Here is a 24,453-nt window from a genome sequence, read left to right on the forward strand (position 1 = left end):
GGTTGGTTCTGAGATCGAAATATATTTTACTTTTGGTCGACGAAACATACTCACTGTCTTGAAGTGGAGTCAATGCACCTTATTGGAGGAACAGAAATTCTCACGGTTCTTGCTTCTTGTTGATATCTATGCTGAACACAAACTTGCTAGCACACATTTAGGTTTTCATTTTTTAACTTTTTGTAGAGAGGTCTGCGCATTCCTTCCAATCCAGCCAGTTAACCCAAGATCTTCTGTCCGCGTGACACAAAACTTTCCACCGTCCAACCCCCACACGGTAAGGTCTCCACTGAACCGTACCCGAAAGCTTACGGTTAGAGGATACCGGCGATACGCATCAGTCCACAGATCGGGAAACTAGAGTTAGACAAATCCGTGCTCAGTCCATTCGGCGCCCAGTCCACTAAGACTACATTCGCTGGAGTCCTCAAAATTATCGGAAACGGTGAGTATTACCGACACACACTTACGCGGCGAGTTATGAATTATTTTAAGCAGTTGCGGATAATGTCGTGAAGCACTATTCGGTGACTTAGGAATCAGTCCTATGAACAGGAGTGCTGTATTCCAGTTTTGAGACAATCACAGGCAGACAAATCCAGAGGACTGAGGTCATATGGTCTTGAACACCCAGGGTCGGTTGCTGCTCAACTTCTCCATGTCACACCTTCGTCGTCGTCTTACATCAGCTGCAGAGTCTTCTGGTGGCTTATTATGCATACGACACAATTCACACCAGCTGGTTACGAATTAAATTTGAACACAGATCCACTGGGGTCACAGTCAATAGGTTAACATACAAAACTGATTAGTAATAAATACTGAAGTTAGGGGGGACTCTGATTCCTTCGGTGTCAACGTATACAATGGTTTTTCTTCTGTTATCATCCACTGTTCTCTCTCTTAATTAAAATACATCCGCTAGAATTAACCACCTCTAAATGTCGAAATATACGTTTTGGCAAGCTTTTACAGGCATGGTAAACTGATGGTTTTAACCTTCAGAAAATGCTCAGTGGCTGTTATAGCACACCTAAAAAAACGGCACTCTTCAAACAGTTACTTGAGAGAAGGTGAACTTCGTGAGCAAGAACGGTTGTAAACAAGCTTTACTGTCGATTACCGGTTACCATCTACAAATCTGTGAATGTAATCATACAATGTGCAATTATACAGAAATAGAATTAACTATAAAGCAGGTACGCTGTAATAGTAAAATCCTGTTATAGCATACCTGGACAAAAGATTATCCTACAACAGCTGCACAAGTACTCTTCCAAAAACATTGCCAGGCGTGCCACGTGTGTGACGGCCGAGATGAACGATACTTCGGCAAGCGAAGATTGAAACCGCAGTATACAGAGTAATTCGCCAAATGCTGGTGTCCCTTGCCACTCAATACTGTGTACTTCATTGCAACCAGGGCACCGTTAGACGGGCAGACGCTGGGCGGTTCTGGCCGGATAAATGACGATTGGCCCATTTATTCTACTGAGCTACGGCTAGATGGTGGTAGTTAATTTCACTCCTCAGATGAGAACAAAATCACAGAGTAAGCAGACGCACCCATGAAAGCAACTTAACAGTAATTAGAACTGTAATAAGGACTTGCGCACTGTGTGTCAGACACGTTATGGCGGCGGCGAGCTGTGGGACTCTCCGTCCCTGGGAGAGCTCTCGACACCAGCCACACACTCACACTCGCACCCCTGTGGAGTGACAAGGGCCGCTTTCGAGTTTCACACCAGGTCGCTCTCAGACACAGAAATGCACTTGGCGCGCTGTCGCAAGGATCGGCGTATAGCTCGCTCCCAGCACAGGAACCCGTGTTACGGCTGCCGGTGGCGGCCACGCAGCCAACTGCTGCGGGAGGTGGCTCCCGTTCTGGGGAAGCACAGAGTACGTGCCGACAAGATCTAGATTATAAGCTGTAGTTTCCTTGTCAAGTTCCTCCTCCTACAAATAAGGTATTTTGCACGAGAGTGAAAGTAAAACATATGTAATGAAGGACATGCCGCATACATTTTGTTAAAATTCGTTATTAGTTTCGGTCTATGCGGACCATTATCAGGTATCAGATAATTACATACAAATCAGAGAATATTGCCAACACTAACTCGTAAATAAGTGGAAAAAATTTCGTATAAGACATTGCATGTACCCTAATAGGTACTTACAAGATAAAAAGTTATTTTAGCAACTTGTTTTCGATGTATTAAACGTACTTGCTTACTTTCATAAACAGAGGAACATATCTGTTTCTGTGATATGTCACTTACATATTTTTGATTATTAGACACCCGTTCTCCCGGTAAAAAAGCGTCATATTCTCTTCTTGAAACACGTGTGAAGTTAATAAGCTGTGGTGAACGCTGTCTGAGATAACGACGTTGGTCGGGTATGCCTATCACAAAGTCTGCATGCATCGCTGACCACCCGTAGTTACTATTATTATACTTGCGAGTACCAGTTACGGTAATCGCTAACAGAAGTGAAGAGTTTATGTCCTAAGACTTGTCGTCTCTTGTCTTTCACTACATGGAAAACATTTGATAATTTGTGAAAGCAGTGTCTGCGATTTCACATTTGTGGCTTGTTCCCATGCCAGAGTGTTTTATAAGCCGCCATCGAGAAAAAAAGGGAAAAAAATTAGATGAATCATTTTTAACGTATAACGAGTACTGCTGGAGATAGAAAACCGAGACTGAGTGGAGCAGTTCTGCATGTGAGTTTGAAAGCGACGAGCTAAGTTGTAATTACAGTTGTTTTCAACAGCAAGTACAGGGAGTGAGAGCAATAATTTTGGTTCCAAACAAGTCAAACAGTCACCATTTACGCTGTTTTACAGATATTTTACGACTTACAGCCAGCCGGCCGCTGTGACCGAGCGGTTCTAGGCCCTTCAGTCCGGAACCGCGCCACTTCTACGGTCGCAGGTTCGAATCCTGCCTCGGGCATGGATGTGTGTGGTGTCCTTAGCTTAGTTAGGTTTAAGTAGTCCTAAGTTCTAGGCGACTCATGTCCTCAGATGTTCAGTCCCATAGTGCTCAGAGCCATTTAAACCAATTTTTTACTTACAGCGTGAGGATAAATGGAGGTAAGAAATCAAACGAAATGCAATTGTCATGAAATGTGCATTCTGAGATCACTTCTTCTTCGGACTTCTACTGTTAAATTGATTGGCAGCTACTGGCCATGCTTTTCTATCTTCGGCCCTCCTCTTACGAACGGTGTAGGTGCTGCAGCAGGTATTACTCATTAAGTGCTAAGTTACGTGAATGTTTTCTTTTTACAACCTGAAAATCCGTCTCCCCATTTTTGGATTTGGTGAGATGTAGTGCGACCCTCCTCCCCTTCCCTCTCGCGAGGTTTACCCTCTAATTTCAAATAATTAAATTAATTTGATATGTTCACGTTTTTGCTTCATATCACTAAAGTACCTGTTAGGTTGCTAGGAAATAATTTGATAAAACAACAACAAAACTTTATCCATTGAAATAATGGACTGTCTCAGAATGTTCTTTGCCATTTGGCAGCTTTCAAGACAGTGAAATGAGTTAACTTCGTTGTAGTGTACCTTGGACGCAGTTTTCATTTTCACCTCTACTTTCACACAAAAAAATGTAGTACCTAGATTTAGAAAGTCTATTAACAGTGTTTCTAAGACGGTATTAAAACTCTTTATTTTGAACGTGAAAATTCCGCATAGTATTAGGACGGACAAATAGGCAGAGACAGACAGACAAAAAGAGTCTACGAATATAGTTTTAACCAGCTTGGTGGACCCCGTATCGTATAACTTTGTTGATATATTATGTACATTAAACGTCATTGAACCTTTTCTTATTTCCCGTTTCCGTCGAACCGTATGATTACGTAGCTATTCAATCTCTTGTTTTATGTGCTAACTAAGACAATTCTTGTTCGTAAGCATTTCGTTGGTAGGTTTGTTCGACTTTTCAGCACATTTCTTAACATTAATATTGAAAAATTTTTGATAAAAATTCATTTTGAACTCAATAACGTCTGCGGTAAATATGTTGGAGAACACCACGACTGACTCAGTGACTGACAAGCAGTGATTTCGACCGGTGCAGCTGGATCTACTCGAGTGAAATCTGATACTTGGGTGACACTTGTTTCAAATCGTGGAATCCCCGGCATGTACAAATGTAAAAAGAGATAATTAACATTGGTGGGCATGTTAATAATATTATACTCGGGACTGATCTTATAAAATAAAATTTTACCCGCTATACTAACATACGTGGCCTGTATTAAGAAGTTGACGTGAATCTTTCATAGACTGGCTCCCTCACATAAAACGATAATTGGTGATATTTAACCATGCCCCTTCACCCCCGTTTTGGGCTCACGTAATTAATGAACATCCCCTTATTTGAGTGATATATTCCAGTCACGGCTTGCCTCTTGTGTTCATCTCGCTAAAGCCCTTCAGTGACACTTTTAATGACATCATCAGGTGTCAGCAGATGGCCGACTACTGTGTCCCTTCTGTGGTGGATAAGGTTACAACGACAGAGCTTCTCTGTGGAGCACCTCTTCATTTGATACCTTGTCTTCCCAGGAAATCTTTGGCATTCACGTTAGGACCACGTCTCAAAGTATATTATTTTGTGCTTTTCAGCTTTCCCGAGTGACCATGTTTCACTACTATACAATAGTACACCTCAAAAATTTCTTTATCATATCGTTTATGAGACATTTGCTTTTGCAGCTGAATAAGAAATGGTTCCTTTGTTAAAAGCAGCATGTGCTGGTGAATTGGGCTTGCATTTTCTTTGACGTTCCACGTGTGGTAATTTGACCACAGGTCTACCATTTTAAAATACTCCAACCAATGCCCGACATTTTGTCAGAGGAGTCAAAGTATATCCTGCAGTGTAAGTAATAAAACATCCAAAAAATTGTGACATAATTTCTTTTTTGCAGGTGTCAGAGTATTCGCACATGAAATCCCATGGTTCTGATGTGTACATGGAATAAATAAGAGGGAAGACAACAAATTTGATTTTGTATTGAGACGTTTCTCGCGTTCTGACTGGCGTTCGCAGTTAATATTTCCCTTTGACTGCGACCGTGCGACTCGTTCGCGTACTTTCGCTTACTGGAGGACCACCCCGTTCGCTATCCAGTCTCCGACAGCTGCTTTCCACCTTATGAATAAAACACCCCAGTGACGTCCCTCATGTAAATGAAATGGAAAAACTCTGTATGTAGACAGGCGAGGTGCGGCGTCTTCGACCAGCAGCCGGCGGCAGGTTCTGACTCAATCCGTATTGGCAACTTCCTCGGGAGAGCGCGCGTTTATTGGTTACACAAGTTCTTAGTAAGGCTTCCCTCGTCATACGAATCGCCTAGATTTCTTCTTCGTTGTGGTATCCTTCGGGTATATTCTCTACGTTTACCAATTTTCATTTAGCACGTTATTTTCCCTCTCCGTATGCTACACGCAGAAAGTTTCGTCTCGTCTCACGATACTTGGTCCACAGTCTAGTAAACTGGTTTCCGACATATTCTACACTGTTGTGAAGTGCTTTCACGGCTAAAGTTGATCTGTTACAGACGAGTGGGACTGGTTTTATATCTGTATTTTATGACCGTTTTGAAGAAGCGTAACCTCCTCTTTGGTCTCATCAGGTACCGTTTGAAAGAATGCAAACGTCCCCTTAAATCATCAAGGATTCTGCAAATAGCTGCGTTGATGACCTCCAGTCGCTCTGAATCCAAACCTGAATAGGCACGCGCCCACGTTTATTGAGAATTTTAAAAAATGTACCTTTACAGAGAAAATCTGCGGAGTGGCCACCGAGGGCGTTGCCAAACTGGAAGGTCTTAGAGGGATCCTTTCCCGTTGTATTTATTCATTTGTTACTCTCCCACCATCTGTGATCAGACCACAGGGGAACTGCAAAAGCATAAGCTACCGTCTTGCTTCGGATCACATTCAAATGTCGTCAAAGGCTTTGAACGGTCACTAGTGGTTCCACTCTGTACCCCAGAGAGAAAATTATGGTTGCGCGGCACTCCAAAGCGATGGTATTATGTCCTGTAGCGTTGCAAGGCCGTGATGTCCGTCGAGAAGGGCTGCATAACCCAGGAGGTGTCAACAGTGTCAAAGGTTGTCAAAGACGTTGCCCTGTCTTCCTCCTCATCAGTGTTTTCCAAATATTTCTTTCCTCGACAATTATGCGCAGAACATCCTCATTCCTCACCTTCTCCATCCAGCTAAATTTCAACCTTCTTCTGTAGCACCGCTTCTTAAATCCTTCGACTATCCTCCATTCTGGTTTACCCCTAACCCATGTTTCACCATCATAAAATGCCGTACTGCAAACGTACAGTCTCAGAAATTTCTTCCTCAAATTAAGGCCTATATTTGATACTTGTGAACTTCTCATGGTCAGAAATGCCCTTTTGCCACTGTTAGTCTGCTTTTTATGAGCTTGCTTATTTTGCTGCCCAGATAGTAGAATTCCTTAACTTCATCAACTTCGTGACCATCAATCCTGATTCCAAGTTTCTCGTTGTTCTCATTTCTCCTACTTGTCATCACTTTCGTCTTTCTTTAATTTACTCTCAATCAGTATAGTATACTCACTAGATTGTTCATTCCATTCAACAGATTATGTAGTTCTTCTTCACTTTCACTCAGGACAGCAATGTCATCAAGGTATCGTATCATTGGTATTCTTTCCACCTTGAATGTTAATTCCACTCATGAATCTTTCTTTTGTTTCCATCATTGCTTCTTTGACGTACAGACTGAACAGAAGGGGCGAAAGACTACATCCATTACACATTTTTTGATGCGAACACTTCGTTCTTCATCGTCCACTCTTATTATTCCCTCTTGGCTCTTGTACGTATTGTGTATTACCCGTCTCTCTCTATAGCTCAACCCATTTTTCTCAGAATTACGATCATCTTGCAACATTTTACACTGTCAAACGCTTCTTCCAGGTCGACAAATACCATGAACGTGTCTTGGTTTTTCGTTAGTCTTCCTTCCATTGGCAACCGCAACGTCAGAAATGTCTTCACCTTTCCAAAAGCGAAAATGATCATCTAACACATCAGCTTCCTTTTCCATTCTTGTGTGTTTCATTCTTGTCAGCAACTTCAATGCATGAGTCGTTAAGCTGATTATGTGATACTTCACACATTTGTCAGCTTCTGTGGTCTTTGTATTGTTAAGATGATGTTTTTCCGGAAGTACGATGGTACATCACCAGACTCGTATACTCTACACGCCAACTTGAACATTCGTCTTGATGCCACTTTCCCCAATGATTTTATAAATTTTGATGGAAAGTTATCTATCTCTTCTACCTACTTTGTTCTTAAGTCTTCCACTCTATTAGATTCTGATTCTAGTACTGGATCCCCTATCTCTTCTGTGTCGATTCCCGTTTCTTCTACTACAATATTAGCAGACAAGCTCTCCCCCTCGTAGAGGCCGGAAATGGAGTAATGGAGCTCCAAGGACATTTTTGATATTAAGTTGATAGGCAAATTAATCAAATTGATCAATTAATTACCCCCACCCCGGATGACGACATGGGTTCCGGCCCGTGCCCCCTCCACCTCCGCTGCCCTCCATCCCCACCCCTGCCCAGTTGACAGGAATTTCACATTTTGGCGCGAGGTTCGAATTTTAATAGGAAATTAAAAAAATTATGGGATTTTCAAAGATGGTGGAAATTTCTTTGTCCCAAGGCTTTGCTGACGTCTGATCCACGACCCAACCAGAATTTGCAAGTAATTTCCAAATGATGGCTTCATTTCTGGGAATCGAACACTACTCCTTCATGGAGGAAAGACGAAGTGCTTCCCACAACATAAGGAATCTATCCAGATGCAGCAGAGGAAGGTTAGGTTATAGTACTTGATTTATTTTAATTGGAAACCGAAGTAAAGATCGGTCCTAATTAGTAATTAATCATGAAGTTTGGGCACATCTATATGCATAGCGCTACACAAGGAGCGCCTAAAATCGCAATACAGATCAAAAACGGACTATGTCATACAATCAGTGTTATCTTGATTGGAAAAAATTCGCAATACTACTCAAAACTAGTAGCAGACACACTGAAACTCTACATGAGGTGATCCTTTCATCTAAAGGCTGGATGGAAAAAGGCTGGGTTGGAAGGTGCTATCTTTGATTCTGCCAGGAACTGTGTTCAACTGCCGAGATGCTGGTGACGGACACAGAGGAGTTTAGTAAGTGCATTAACCATAAGCAATCAGCTGAGGACTGTTGACTGTTGCCGTGATAAAACCAGCACTCATAAACAACAGGTCATAACGCAGCATATGTAATGGGTACTGGGAAAAATCGTAAGAACACAACTACTACAATATCCGACCACAAAAGATTGCACCAGGAGAGATGGGCAGCAGTAGCGTATGTGTTCTCGTCGATGTGCGGTCGCGAGTTAACCTACTTAGAGCTAGTCTTACCTCTCCCCCCCCCCCCCCTTACCACCCTAGATCCCTCCCTCTCCTACAGGACTATTATACCTTGTGATTGATGGTCGACGCCAGCCGGTCTGGAACCGCGTGACCGCTACGGTCGCAGGTTCGAATCCTGCCTCGGGCATGGATGTGTGTGATGTCCTTGGGTTGGTTAGGTTTAAGTAGTTCTAAGTTCTAGGGGACTGATGACGACAGATGTTAAGTCCCATAGTTTTTTTTTTTTTTTTTTTTTTTTTTTTGATGGTCCACAAGGAGATCCATCTGGTGGGGGTGATTACCGTCTCCGTCTCCGGTCTGCAGAAATGAACTACGTATGGACGCTTCCTGCAGGCTGTTAATCATATTTCTCGGAAAGACAGGACCTCCCTGGAACAACGACAAAATTCCAGAAAACTCTCCAGAACGTTTCTTCCTACATCTGTTGGTTAGGAAACAGGCAGCTGCTACCGCCTATGCTGACCGCAGCCCCTGCACAGTGTGTGGCGGTCTTAGCCAGCTGCATCCGGATGTCCAGGTAGTCAGTCAGCGACAACAATACCGACATACACAATAGGCCTTCACACCGGGAATCCACAGTACAAGTCAAGATAAATGACGGCTACCCGACTGTGAGAATTTTGTCTAGAACTGCCACTGCCGCTAATGATTGCTCCCACTGGCGCATGCCATTCTGAGAGAGAAAACGCGTCACTGTAACAGTTGTATTTAACGTCAATGCACCGCCTATAAAAGAGGCTCTATTACATACGTAAAGCACAGTTGCACTGAGAATAAGAAACAGTCTTCCTTCCACGAAAATAGCCGCAGTCCATTTTCTTTTAGTTTTATGAGCAAAATGGGAATAGTTTGAGAGCATACATCACGTTCAAATTATAAATTGCCATGCTCAAGAGCATTATATTCTTTTCAGACAACTGAATCATCAATATAGAATGGCATCTATACGGTCATTCTCGTATGTCTGACTGCAGGATGCAATTCTCATCTCTCATCCCACCTCCCATTATTTTATGACACCCAACTAATAGAAAAAAAAAGCTTCAGCGCTGCCACCGATTACAGATCACAAAACTGCAGAGGTTGAAGTTCTGTAGTGATACATCTGAGAGATGTATTAACTTATCTCACATCTCCTGTCCTGTTTTGCTGCAAAAACTACGGATCACTGTAGACCGTCCGCAATATTGTGAAACTTTTTTCAGAGTAGAGAAATAGAGGGAATTTAAACTCCGAAGTACATGCTATCTGTTCACATGTTGGAGAGAACACTATCCTTTTACATTCGGCAACAACAGGCCGTAATGCAGGAGGATGTTGTTGCTTTATAAATTATTGTAGTTCCTGTTCTACCATTGCGATGCTATATCGCACTGCCGTTTACGGAAAGTAAAAAGAAAAACAAAATATGACACCATATCTTGTAAAAGGGCTTTTCTAATGTCACCTAATAGAGATCCCCATAAGATTCCTCCAATACATAGAAAACAAATACTGTCTGCTTGGTGACATCTGATATTTTTGCTCCATAACTCCCCTCTACCCGCGTGTAGAGTTTCTGCTACCTGTTCTTGAAGAAGAAATCCACATCCAGCTGATTATCATTCGAAATAGCAGCAGATTCTTGTGCTGCAGTTTTGTAAGCAACTTGTTCATCGCAGACCAGCCTGTTTCACCCAGTCGGCTCACATGTCAGGGAAAACACTATTATTTCTATGTTCCACAATGAGCTATAATTCAAGCGGTGTTTACTTTTTAATTAGAGGCTACGAAGCATGAAACAACACAGGACTTTCGCTAATAGGTATTTTTAAACACACAATCATGATGATAATGATAAAAAGTCATGATTCCAAGAGAATGGATATAGTCGATTTCTATTAGTTTTATGAGCAAAACTGGTGTAGTTTGAGAGCATCCTGCATGTTCAAATTACGAATTGTCATGCAGGAAGGCATTACACTCATTTCAGATACATGAAATACCAGTACAGATCAGCGTCTACACAACCATTTATTACGTTTGAGAGGACTCATCATTGTTTCGAAACATCCAAAATAGGTAAAAAACTACGAACTTTTTGCATCCAAACTTTAACAAGTCATATCACGTCTTTTAATAGAACTTCCTAACAACAGACTATAAGATTTTACCACATCTCTCTCTTCCGATATTTCGAAAAACAAATACCGTTTGCTTGTTGAGATCGAGCATATTACACATATATGTACTCGTCCATTGGAGCAGGTGGCCGAAGTCACTTCCACAGACTAGTTTAAAGTTTTGTTCTCTGTACCGGAGGAAGACCATATCTATGGGATGTTTTGTTTTTCTACCATGAGTTAGAGGTGCTAAACCGATATTAACATGATTCGATCCTTTGGCTCTCACAGGAAGGTGGACATTGCATCGTGTAAACTATGCTGCTCCTATAAGACATAGATTGGCAGACGTAAAACACACAGGTGACTTTTCTTAATGACAGGAATGTGGAAGACATCGCCACATATGGGATCTGAAAGAGTTTGTCGCATTGTGGAGCGTTTCCAAACAGCTGTCCGTAGGTTATGACTTATACAGCAAGCCTCATTTCCCATAGAGATTCAGTAGCAGATGTCCCGGTGTTCTGTTTAGAAGAGACCAAGAGTAGTGTTTCCTCATTTTGCACTCATGTACATGATCGACGTTCCAGTGCTAACTATAGCCATAAGGTGCTGTTCAGAACACATATATGGTAGCAGAAATAAAAATTTACTGTTTTCTTACTGGTGAAAAAACGTCGCAGCATATGGAGTAGGATGAGTTTGCTGCATTGAGGAACATCTCCAAACAACTGTCGGAATGTGATGACCTCTCCTACATTGAATCACGTCTTCCACTGTGATAGGTAGCAGATTCCAGTGTTCCGCCAAATCTCTCTCCATCTCAAATAAGTTGTGTCAGTCAATCGTTATGTGGTAATGAAGAGTCTACCAGTAGACGATTGAGATGGAAAAGACACTGTCGATATTGGAGAGATTTTATACACTCTTGGAAATGGAAAAAAGAACACATTGACACCGGTGTGTCAGACCCACCATATTTGCTCCGGACACTGCGAGAGGGCTGTACAAGCAATGATCACACGCACGGCACAGCGGACACACCAGGAACCGCGGTGTTGGCCGTCGAATGGCGCTAGCTGCGCAGCATTTGTGCACCGCCGCCGTCAGTGTCAGCCAGTTTGCCGTGGCATACGGAGCTCCATCGCAGTCTTTAACACTGGTAGCATGCCGCGACAGCGTGGACGTGAACGGTATGTGCAGTTGACGGACTTTGAGCGAGGGCGTATAGTGGGCATGCGGGAGGCCGGGTGGACGTACCGCCGAATTGCTCAACACGTGGGGCGTGAGGTCTCCACAGTACATCGATGTTGTCGCCAGTGGTCGGCGGAAGGTGCACGTGCCCGTCGACCTGGGACCGGACCGCAGCGACGCACGGATGCACGCCAAGACCGTAGGATCCTACGCAGTGCCGTAGGGGACCGCACCGCCATTTCCCAGCAAATTAGGGACACTGTTGCTCCTGGGGTATCGGCGAGGACCATTCGCAACCGTCTCCATGAAGCTGGGCTACGGTCCCGCACGCCGTTAGGCCGTCTTCCGCTCACGCCCCAACATCGTGCAGCCCGCCTCCAGTGGTGTCGCGACAGGCGTGAATGGAGGGACGAATGGAGACGTGTCGTCTTCAGCGATGAGAGTCGCTTCTGCCTTGGTGCCAATGATGGTCGTATGCGTGTTTGGCGCCGTGCAGGTGACCGCCACAATCAGGACTGCATACGACCGAGGCACACAGGGCCAACACCCGGCATCATGGTGTGGGGAGCGATCTCCTACACTGGCCGTACACCACTGGTGATCGTCGAGGGGACATTGAATAGTGCACGGTACATCCAAACCGTCATCGAACCCATCGTTCTACCATTCCTAGACCGGCAAGGGAACTTGCTGTTCCAACAGGACAGTGCACGTCCGCATGTATCCTGTGCCACCCAACGTGCTCTAGAAGGTGTAAGTCAACTACCCTGGCCAGCAAGATCTCCGGATCTGTCCCCCATTGAGCATGTTTGGGACTGGATGAAGCGTCGCACGAACGCTGGTCCAACTGAGGCGCCAGGACTACATCCAGCATCTCTACGATCGTCTCCATGGGAGAATAGCAGCCTGCATTGCTGTGAAAGGTGGATATACACTGTACTAGTGCCGACATTGTGCATGCTCTGTTGCCTCTGTCTATGTGCCTGTGGTTCTGTCAGTGTGATCATGTGATGTATCTGACCCCAGGAATGTGTCAATAAAGTTTCCCCTTGCTGGGACAATGAATTCACGGTGTTCTTATTTCAATTTCCAGGAGTGTATTAAGCATCACAGTTAAAGGCACGATCAGTTTTAGCAATTCTACCAGTTCCGTAATTTCACCGCCAGCCAACAGCCAATGACACATCAGAATGCTCCCCAATTCCTGAATCATCGCTAAACCACACATCCTCTACTTTCCATGCTAGACTGTGATAGCAGGACATGTACAGCAATTCGCTCATAGCTCATAGCGTCCTATACCAATGCAGTTAGGTTTTTCTACATATTTCTAGAACATCGATCATAGTGAGAAATTTACGATTACGACTGGCTATGTCAGTGTTTGTGGACGGGACTCACAGAGTATTCTCGCAGTCATAGGATAAAGTCGGAGAGTGACAGATCCCCCTGTATTGTCCTTAACCAACCCTCACTGCAACAGAATCGCTAATTTCATTTGCATCTGACCAGAAGTAGGAGGGTATTATACCTGCTACATCCCAAGTCTCCTGAAGGAACAGTGCTAGCTGTATTCATAACTCCTGTTCAGAAAAGACTGTTCCGCACCAGTCTTACAGCCCCCATCCGAGTGCACACGATCTCTGCAGATGCGTGCATGTCGAGGAGGTTAGCACCGCTTATCGGTGTATAGTAGAGAAGAGACGGTTAAGAAGAAACGGGTGTTTTATACTCGATAGAGCTCCAGATGGACGGAGTTTGAAACATATTATGCGAATCAACTGTGCTATCGCTTCTGTAGTATTATTCCAGTGTTTGGAGTCAGTACCAAGAAGTAACCGGCTTGAATGGAATGCTGACCATAAACACACACACTCCTATGGCTACACGGTTCTGCACCTAAAAATGGTATATTGTTAAACCCACGTGGTTTTCGAAGTATTAGTCGTGCTGAACGCAACGAAGGACATATATACGATGAAACTACATCCTTCTACACTACTCTGGTGTCCTAGGAAGTGACCGAGCGGTTCCTCAGTACGAAGGCATCGTCGGTGTATATCCGCCGCTCGAGCGGCTTATAAACGAGCTGGAATGAAGTTGAGAGTTTGCTGTCCTGTCTCTTAGGAAATCGATGGTTTTTATACGTCCGTCCACTCACATTTACCACGTCAGTCGTGCTTATTTCCAGTAGTAGCGCTTTTGACGGACGCGACAATGTCTCATTAGGAAAAAGAAGGGAGTAAAAAACCCCATGAATATTTTCGGTACTTTATATATTGAGTTACCACCAAGGCCCTGCTGCACGAAAATGCACACGAAGGAACAGCGAATTCTTACGACGGAGTAAGCACCATGATCAGTAGCCAAACGAAATGTAACAGTCTTCTTGCTGTTTACAGTAGCATCACCACGATGCTGGTAGCATTCCTCTAGCACACAGAATTGTGTCAAACCCATTAATTGGCTTACAGTGCCATATATTAGTAAAATTTTTGTTAAAACTTTTTACATTCACTTCGACGCCCGCGAGATATTTTAGAGCGAACGTTGGTCTTTCTGTCAGTTCAGCAGAAAGCAGTTCCTTTTGGACAAGTTTTTATTTTTTTTTTCTATAGCCTTTCGCCCCACAGCAAAAATACGTTGTTAACGTATGACATCATTCTGAGCAGTGGTTCTCTTTCTGCAGTGTTTTGAAATTGGAACTATAATTATGGATACTCTGTGCGCATGTAGATATGAATGCTGGACGTTTCTTCCTAAATCGCTGGACCGATATCAACCAAACTTGCTACACATATCATTTACCGTCTACAAAGAATCGCTGTGGGGGCTAGAACGATCTACCTATAAACCTACCCATCAAAGAATTGAGAGTGAAAACGCAGTGTAGCGCATGATGCTCGAATAGCCATAATTTAGCCCAGTATTTGAGAACGAGCTAACTTAGCGTCTTGGAACAAACTTTGCACGTAATTTTAAGACTTAACGATTGGTTTCTTTCCGATAACCACCAAAAACTGAACAAAGGAAAAGTGTTATCGCTTACGACAGTTCCACTTTTCATGCAGTCGAACTGCAACATAAGCCACGATGTTTTAATTTATTACCCGTTCCCACTAACTGCTTTCTTGACACATTTTTCAGACAGTAGTCACTTACACCTCTGAATATACCAGAAGAATTATAATATTGTGCGACATATAGTTCAGAGCATTTGACGTCATAAACACTCATATGCGTGGAAAACTGCTGCATCGCGCGTGACGTTCTAATCTCTTACATCTTTACTACTAACTCTATTCGTAACACATTTGGCAGATAATATCCACGTATGTCGCTCAATGTATCTAGAAAAGTATACAATTGTATTCCACATAGTTCAGGAGATAGTACATCATAAACACTGAGATGCGTGAAAAACTGCCGCGTCATGTATGATTTTCTTTTATTTATAATTTCTTTGCTACTCACTACTGAAAAAAAATTCGCAATGGATGTATCTGCAAAATCATATCATTCTACAGCAAATAGTTTGGGAGATGAGGCGTCATAAAGGTTAACCTGCTTTCAAATGAAACTGTGTTACGAAATTCGCTGCAAATACAGGTGAAATATGTACCATGTACCGAATTTCGCCCTGTTGTTCCTGTTTTACGCAAATACGTGAGAAATGTAGTCAGTGTAAGTGAAATATGTTTGAAATGTGTACAAAAGTAGAGCCACCAGTAAAAAATTCATCGTAAATCCGTGTAACGATTTCGACGACATTTGGGATGCATTGAATGGTGGCTACACTGAGTCACAGCGCCAGAGATTGCGCCAAAGAGTATTATTCAGCCGCCTCCACTGGCAAGATATTTTAAATACCATTTTTACTGAATTAATTAAATAAAACTGAAATACTATACTTGCACATAGAAACCTGGATTACACTCTAATACATGAACACAAGGCAAATGCTTTGTTGACTGAACCTGTGGCCAAGAGGCACTATTGCTTAAGACATTTGAAATAAAAATAAAAAATATTATTACCTTCATATATATTGACGAAACATACACTCTGATCATTACAACATCCGCAATCGAACAGCACCGGCTGTCTCGCCCATCAAAACAACTGCATACAACATGCTCACAACTAGTCACGGCTACATCGGAACTCCTACTGCCCACTTCTCAATATGCACTCTCCACGACGATTTCTCAACAAGAACTTTCCACTACCACATCCCAACAAAAACTGCCAGTGGAGGCGGCTGAATAATACTCTTTGGCGCAATCTCTGGCACTGTGACTCAGTGTAGCCACCTTTCATATGCCTCTCCTCCACGGGCTAGAATTTGATGGTATTTTTGCCAGCATTGGTGGTGAAAATACCACCAAATTCGTCCATAAAATACAGACAAAAATTAAAAAGTAATATTAATAAGCAAATATCACATAACTAGATAAATTTTGGCTTTGCACTGACCCTTCAATATTCTAATATATAAAATACAGTAAGCAATACAAATGCTTGCATACAAATGATTTTACGTAATAGTTTACACAAGTATCATGTGGTTAAACAATTCAATCAATAGCGTCAGCAATGACGAATAGGTGCAGCTAAGAGTCTCATAACATCTCATAAACAGTAAACACACAAAAAAAAAAATCAGTTTATACAAATATTCAAATAAAATCCTTTCAGTAGCTCAATAAACAAGTAGAACTCCTCAGAGTAGTTGACAGTTCCAACAGTAGCACCCAGTAATGATCAACAGGTGCAAATAGCAGTCTCATAGCATTTCATCGGAGTATTTAAACAGCTTCAACAGTGGCACCCAAAAATGGCGAGCAGGCACAGACACCAACAAGTGACATTATCTCAGTAGAAGCAGTCCATTAGTGGCACCCAGTAATGTTGAACAGGTGCAGACACCAACAAGTGACATCATTTCAGTAGAAGCAGTCCATCAGTGGCACCTAGTAATGTTGAACAGGTGCAGACACCAACAAGTGACATTATTTCAGTAGAAGCAGTCTATCATTGCACCTAGCATTGTTGAACAGGTGCAGAAACCAACAAGTGACATTATCTCAGTAGAAGCAGTTCCAACAGTGGCACCCAGTAATGTTGAACAGGTGCAGCTAACAGTCCAAAATATTCACTATCACTATTTAGACAGTTCATCAGAGTTCATCAGCAGAAATTAAACATCTCCTAGTGGTACCCATCATGTTGAACAAGTGCACGTAACAGTCCATAATATTCACCATCACCAATTAGACAGTTCATCAGAGTTTATCAGCAGAAATCAAACTTTTCCAAGTGCACCCAGCAATGTTGAATAGGTGCAAGCACGAACAACAGTTTGAATGCACACACAATTGCTTTTACAAAATTATTATCAATGCTTTTACACTAAACATACAAATTATAATAAACACACAAATGATATCAGATAATTGTCATATTAAATATTACAAACACACAAATATCAGTAAACCTATAATATTTATGGGTGTCAGTGCAAGCCACAACAAACAAGTAAAATACTATTTAGGAGATAGGTCGGTACCAATTATTTGGGATTAGGAAAGGAAAAAACACAAAACACACTCACTCATCTTTCATCCACATTAAGTACTACTGTGTAATTGAATAGTGTTAACTGTGTAAATGCAATTCTGTCAAAATTTGATGTTCAACATGTGTATCAAGTAGTAGTGGTAACAGTGTATAACAGTCAATAATAGTTAGTCAACGTCATAGTCATCATGTCAAGACCAATGTTTGCCAAGCCAAATCAAAATGTACAGCTGCTGAACAACTGTCAGCGTGCCAAGATATGCAAATACTTCCTCTCTCCAATATATATATATATTGCTTATTGATTTAACAAAGTGTGTGCGTAGACAATCTTCCTTCCACTTGAGTGTTCTAGTTTGCCATCTTCATCCTCCTTGTTCCATATAGACCAACAAACAAACAAAAAATGCTCCTCACTTACATCACCTCTTATCCACCAAAACTCCAATAATCAGTATCATCACTTAATCTTAATACTTCAATAATACCTCCTATATCGATACATATAAACCTTATCATCAATATCATTTACCTTACCTCTTGCCCACCAAAACTCCAATAATCATCGACTTCACACAATCTCAATACCTCAATAATACCTCTTCAATATGTCGATACATATAAACCTTATTACCAATATCATTTCACTTCCATAACAACTCTTTCCTCTAGTCAGTCTCCTCGAACAAGTACAGACAAAATCCTAGTGCAAACTTCAATTTATCATCCCATGCAATCCGAAGACACAATGGCCACACACAACCTCTGTGTAGTCCACCTGAGCCAAATCTTCTACTCATTATGAATTATAAAATACATTTTGGTTACCTTGTCCAACATAAAATAAAAGAAACGCATACATGACCTCTAACAGCCTTCAGTTTGAATAATTTTCAGTAAGTAGGTGCAAGTACGTAGTATGAAAGATCACATAAGACTTTGAGTGAATAAATCGTAATATTTCACAGTGTGTACAACACTTCATGAATCATGGCAAAACAGAAGCAAACATGCGGAGTATTTCTTGTGTCAAGTGTCACTTGCTATTTCAATTGCTCACGAAGAATGCAGTGTAATAACTGTCAATCATAAATTTATACAGCTTCCATAAAACCTCCAGCTCACGGCAGTTCATTTTCTTATCTTAAAAATATAAGGCACTGAGCGTAAGCAAAACACGCAATAGCGAGTAAATACACCAGTGGAGAACAGAATGCCAACAAGTGGATGCAGCACAATTCCTACAACGAGGCTCTGCCAAGCGAACAATCTATAATTAATACTGTAGTGTGACCTAAACTCCATGTTCGTACACCGTATATCAGCATTTGGCTCTGAGCACTATGGGACTCAACTTCTGAGGTCATTAGTCCCCTAGAACTTAGAACTAGTTAAACCTAACTAACCTAAGGACATCACAAACATCCATGCCCGAGGCAGGATTCGAACCTGCGACCGTAGCGGTCTTGCGGTTCCAGACTGCAGCGCCTTTAACCGCACGGCCACTTCGGCCGGCGTATATCAGCATTTCTATATCCAAAATTAAAGAGCAGTTATGACAACAAAAAAGAAATGTGTAAATATGCAATCCATACGCAAAGCAGCAAATATATATCCTACACAATAAACAGGTCATTAGCATCATATCAGCATAAGCAAATAAATGTTCATATGTAATCTTAATAAGTAAACACGAAGGCGCAAGCAGATAAATCACAAAGTATAACTTACATACATAACCACAGTCAGCACAATTAATCAGGTGACAATTATAATTTAAATAAATAAGCACAGCAGGCACATAATAAAAAAAAAGAAAATGTGACATCAGTGAAAAAGCATAGCAGCCAAGCGATGCATGATATACACAAGTAACAACCCTGTTCAATAATAAAACATTGTCAAAATCAGCAAATGTACGCAAGCACGTCGCTTCACAAGTAAATTCATAGAACATGAAATTTAGCACAAAGTATAAATCGCGTAATCGCGAGCAGCAAATTACGTCTAAAGTACGTACCTAAGCGGAAATATGTTATCTGAAACATAATCTCAGTTAATAGTTACCTTTTTAGTTTATTAGTTTCTTCTTCGAAATTACATTCTTCCTGAAAATTTCTCGATAGCAGGTCCTCTTAACGTCGGACACACACAGAATTTACCTGAAGTTCTTAAATATTTTATACAACCGTATCCTGAAAAATACTGAACGTTAGTAACATAATTTTTCAAGTCACTATAGCTTTATACTGAAATTAATCGGAGAAATTAGACTGTGTATTTGTTTACGGCTGTCAGTGCATTCGCACTGAGCGCTCGATCAGCTGTAGGTACGCGTGACGTAGGAAGTAATTGTTTGCGGTCAACGACTGCCTTGTGCGGCGCGCAGACTTGACTGTTGCTTTGAGTATGTGCCGCCGCCGGAACACGGCGCGGTATCCTTGTATTCTCTGCATGTTTACGTATAACTGTTGGTTTCTCGAAAGTATGTCATTCCACAAAAATTTTAACGTTCGATATATGACGTATTCCCTTGGAGCGCCGAGATTTAAAAGTTTCTACTTCAACAGTGTTGTCATGAATAATTTTGCGAACCCTATATGGACCGTTATAAAGCAGAAATAATTTGCGACACAAGCCTTTTCCTTTGTGACACAAACGATGAGACTTAATTAACACCTTTTGACCAACTGACAAGATTTTTAAACGATCAGGACGTTTAGCTGAATTCTCTCTTCTAGCAGCCGCAGATGCAATATTTTGCAGAGCCTGGTTCACAACTTCAGAGTGCCGCAGTTTCCGTGTAGGCGGAAAAGGAACGATTTCAGAAATGTGATTTGTCGGTGCTTTATTTTTTAATATCAATATAGGCGGTAAAGAAGTTGAATCGTTAGGGAGTTCATTCAGAATGTTTTGAAAAATATGAAGGTACTAATCCCATGTTCTGTGATTCTGATGACAATAAAGTCGACACAATTTATTGATTTCCTTCATCCATCTCTCTGAAGCGTAAGATTGAGGGTGAAACAGTGAAATGAAAATTGGTTTAATCTTACGACGCTGTAGAGTACGAAGCCAAATCTTAGAACGAAACTGTGATCCATTATCTGGTATAACTTTATCAACATGACCCACATCTTTAAGAAAATGTTTGATGAAAGCATTAGATACTGAACGAGCTGTTGCTTTGCGTAAAGGTGTAAAACACACATATTTTTATGTCAATTCCACTGCTACGAAAATGTACGCAAAACCATTAGCAGAACGAACCACTGGACCGAACAAATCGACTGCAGCCATGTCCTTTAATTTCGCTGGAATGATAGGAAACAACGGTGCTGTGTGATAAATAGTTGGCGGCTTAGCTTTTGACATAATTTGCATTTGGCAAGAACAGATCGAATACGTTTATCCAAAATACTGAAGTAGCAATATTCTCGTAATTTATGAAAGCATTTTCTGTGACCAAAGTGTGCATAACTGAAATGTGTGTACCAAATCAATTTATTGACGCACTCATCAGGAATACAAACTAACCAAACAGAGTTGTCGACCGATTTTCGTTTAAAAAGAGTATCATTGCGAACTAAAAAATACTGTCTGATCGCTACGCTTTCCTTTCTCCTCCACTTCTCCTTAATGTCCTTCCAGATTGGATCCTTGTTTTGCTCCTTAGCGATGCCCTGGGGCGAAGACGAAATAAAATTCCCAAACGCTACACCTTGAACATACATCAAACAATAATTGTTTTCTTTGCAGTCCTCCTCAGCACTTTGTTTCAAACCCATCGGTGCACGTGATAAAGCATCAGCACTAATATCTGAAGAACCCTGTATGTAAACAATACTAAAGTCAAATTCCTGTAGATACAACGCCCATCGTGACAATCTTCCATGAGTTAATTTTGTTGACATAAGAAATTCCAGAGCTCGATGATCAGTGTAAACTTTAGTATGTCTGCCATACAAAAATATGCGAAATTTTGTGAAAGCCCATACAACAGTCAAAGCTTCAAGTTCCGTAATCGAACAATTCTTTTCTGATTTAGAGAGAACACGACTTCCATATGCGATAGTTTTCTGTACTACAACGCCGTTTTCTTCTATCTCGTGAAATAAGTGTTGTTCAAATTCTGACTGAGCTTCCTTATCCCAACACCAATTACAATTCTTTCCAGATAGTTCACATAAACGAGATGTGGCCAAATCGTCCAATCTAACAAAGCGTCTGAGAAAATTACAGACACCAAGGAACCTACGAACATCACGTTTTGTAGTAGGAACAGCATAATTACGAATAGCATCTAGTTTTTCTGAATCAGGAAGAATACCTTATGTAGAAATAATATGACCAAGAAATTTCACCTGAGAACAGCCAAATTCAGATATTTCCAAGTTCACCGTAATGCCAACTCTTGCAAGAATACATAATAATGAATCCAAAATTTTGTTATGCTCGCTCCAAGAACGTTTAGCAATAAGAATATCGTCAACATATGAAGTAATATTGTCACGAAGATAAACAGGTAAACTTTTGTTTAAACTACGAATGAATGCTGCTGAAGATACAGTAAGTCCAAACGGTAATTTCCAAAATCACTTTTGGGTAAAATAGTCATATCCGGTTATTCTTTACCGACTCTCTAGATAGATTGATAGTCGAAGAGTAGTTTTGATAGATACAAAGAATAGTAAAAGAGTAGGCAGCAGTGCAGAAAACTAAAAGGGAAATAGCACTACTACAGCTCGGGGCCCTGTGCACGCTACGGCACACATTCACATTCCCCTGAGGGCTTTAATACCCGCACATAGATTCCAGTTTGTGACTTAGTGGCCAATTTGGTGGAAGTGCGTACATAAATTGATCTAACCATGAACATGGATGTGTGTCGTTCTTACAATTGCGAAAGATCTTAAATTTCCGAACAGTTAAGAAGTGTTTATAGTCAAAGTTTTCGCCTCGTGGCGACAAAGACCTACCGTGTCTGTCCCAGTCCCAATGTTGATTATTGTCAAGTTCGTGCACCTGGCGCTCTCTTGTTGCTTCTCGTAAATGAAATAAATTATTTTCTTCAAACCAATATGCTATCTGTGATTCTAAATTTCTTCTACTGTCTTTTCCTACGATTTCGCTTTCAATTTGTTTTGACTTGCTTTCGTAATGCCTCAAATTCCCTTTTAATGCGTTCATTAAATTTTCCCTGATTTTCAACATGCTTATTTATGTTCTGGTACTCTTCGGTTTCTGCAAATGACAATGGAGCTGTATCATCTGAATCTCTGTCCCCTTTTAAACTAAGACTTGTCAATTTATCTGAAATCTCCTCAACTCTTTCCGATAGGTCACCTATTTGTTCTTTTTGTTTATTTACGTCTTCCGTAAGTGTCGCGACTCGGGTTTCAGTATTGACACATTTAGTAGTTAACTGTTCATACTGTTGTGTTAGGTTATTTATTCTGTCATTTGGTACGGATTCCTCGATTCTTTCAAATATTTCTTCCTTATCGTGTGCTCGTTGTAAATTTAACTCTGAAAATCTTTGTACTATCACGTGATCTCTTTCTTCCTGTTCTCTATCCTGTTCCTTTTGTCTGATTTCTATTGAAATTAATCTACTATTGTGAGCATTCAAAATCGGTTGTACTTCTTCTCTAATTTCTTTCTTTAATTGATCTTTCATATTTTTGAAACATGGCCCTATTCGTGAGTCTAACTGTGTTTCCATTGTTCCCATATCAGTTTCTAACCGTGTTGCCAAAGTTCCCATCTGTGATCCCAGTGAGTCTAACTGTGTTTCCATTGTTCCCATATCTGTTTTAATTGTTCCTATTTGTGAGTCTAACCAAGATCCCAAATTTAATATTGCACTCATCAACTGCTCCATGTTAACTTGTTCGAAATTCTTATCCCCCCTAAAATTTCCCGTAAAACTAACGTCCTTCGACATAGCCGTAAAGCTATCTGTGTTCGATACTATTCCAAAATCTTCTGTCGTTAATCTCGAATTCTGAAAATTTTTTTATTGTGAAAAATTTTGAACTGGTTCCGGACTATTTTCCCGACTCACTAAATTGCTTTCTACTTCATTATTCATCACACTATTCTCCTGTGTTGGCGAGTTCGCCATGTTAACAATTTCGTCATTCTGACTATCCATCATTTTTGCCTTTCTCATTGATCACGTTTTCATTTACAAAACATACAAAACTCGTCACTATAAGAAAATTACACACAATATGACACTTTATCACCAACAATACCATTCACACGAAATGCTTCCCTCAAACACGATTAGGGAACAATTGAAATCTTCATAACTGCACAAAATTGTCAAACGCATATACAAGACATCAAAAATTAAATTCGGCAAAAATACCATTAGAAGAATGAAAAGACAACTACAAATGTTCAATTATCAAATCTACACACGCAATATAGACTACAATTACTAAACTACAAATTACTTCAACAACACTACTGTCTGCTATTTTTACTATCAGAAGATTCCAAGGGACGATCCGAAGCAGCGGTCGCCACGTGCATGGGGGCTTAATTAATATATAATATGCAAATAATTTTAATTTTAGTAGCTGTCTGTCCGGTTACGCAGTCTCGTAACCGGTTGGCCCTGACTAATATTAGTACGCAATCTGACTGCATAAAATAACAACCAAGAATGAAAGGAAATTTCCGTTAACACAATTAATTAATTAAGTCCCCAGCAACTATAAAGCTACGAAACAAAAACTACGAACAACAATGCACAAGTGTAACTGTTCTGTGTGTGGAAGTGTGATTCAACGTACACATCTGGCACGGTTCTTCCTCAAAAAGACAAGATATTTTGAATACCATTTACACTGAATTAATTAAATAAAACTGAAATACTATACTGGCACATAGAAACCAGAATTACACTCTAATACATGAACACAAGCCCGATGCTTTGTTGACTGAACCTGTGACCAAGAGGCATTATTGTTTAAGACATTTGAAATAAAAAAAAAAAATTATTACCTTCATATATACTGACGAATCATACACTCCGATCATTACAACATCCGCAATGGAACAGCAT

Source organism: Schistocerca serialis, chromosome 1 (assembly GCF_023864345.2).
Source record: "Schistocerca serialis cubense isolate TAMUIC-IGC-003099 chromosome 1, iqSchSeri2.2, whole genome shotgun sequence".
Classification (NCBI taxonomy): Eukaryota; Metazoa; Arthropoda; class Insecta; order Orthoptera; family Acrididae; genus Schistocerca; species Schistocerca serialis.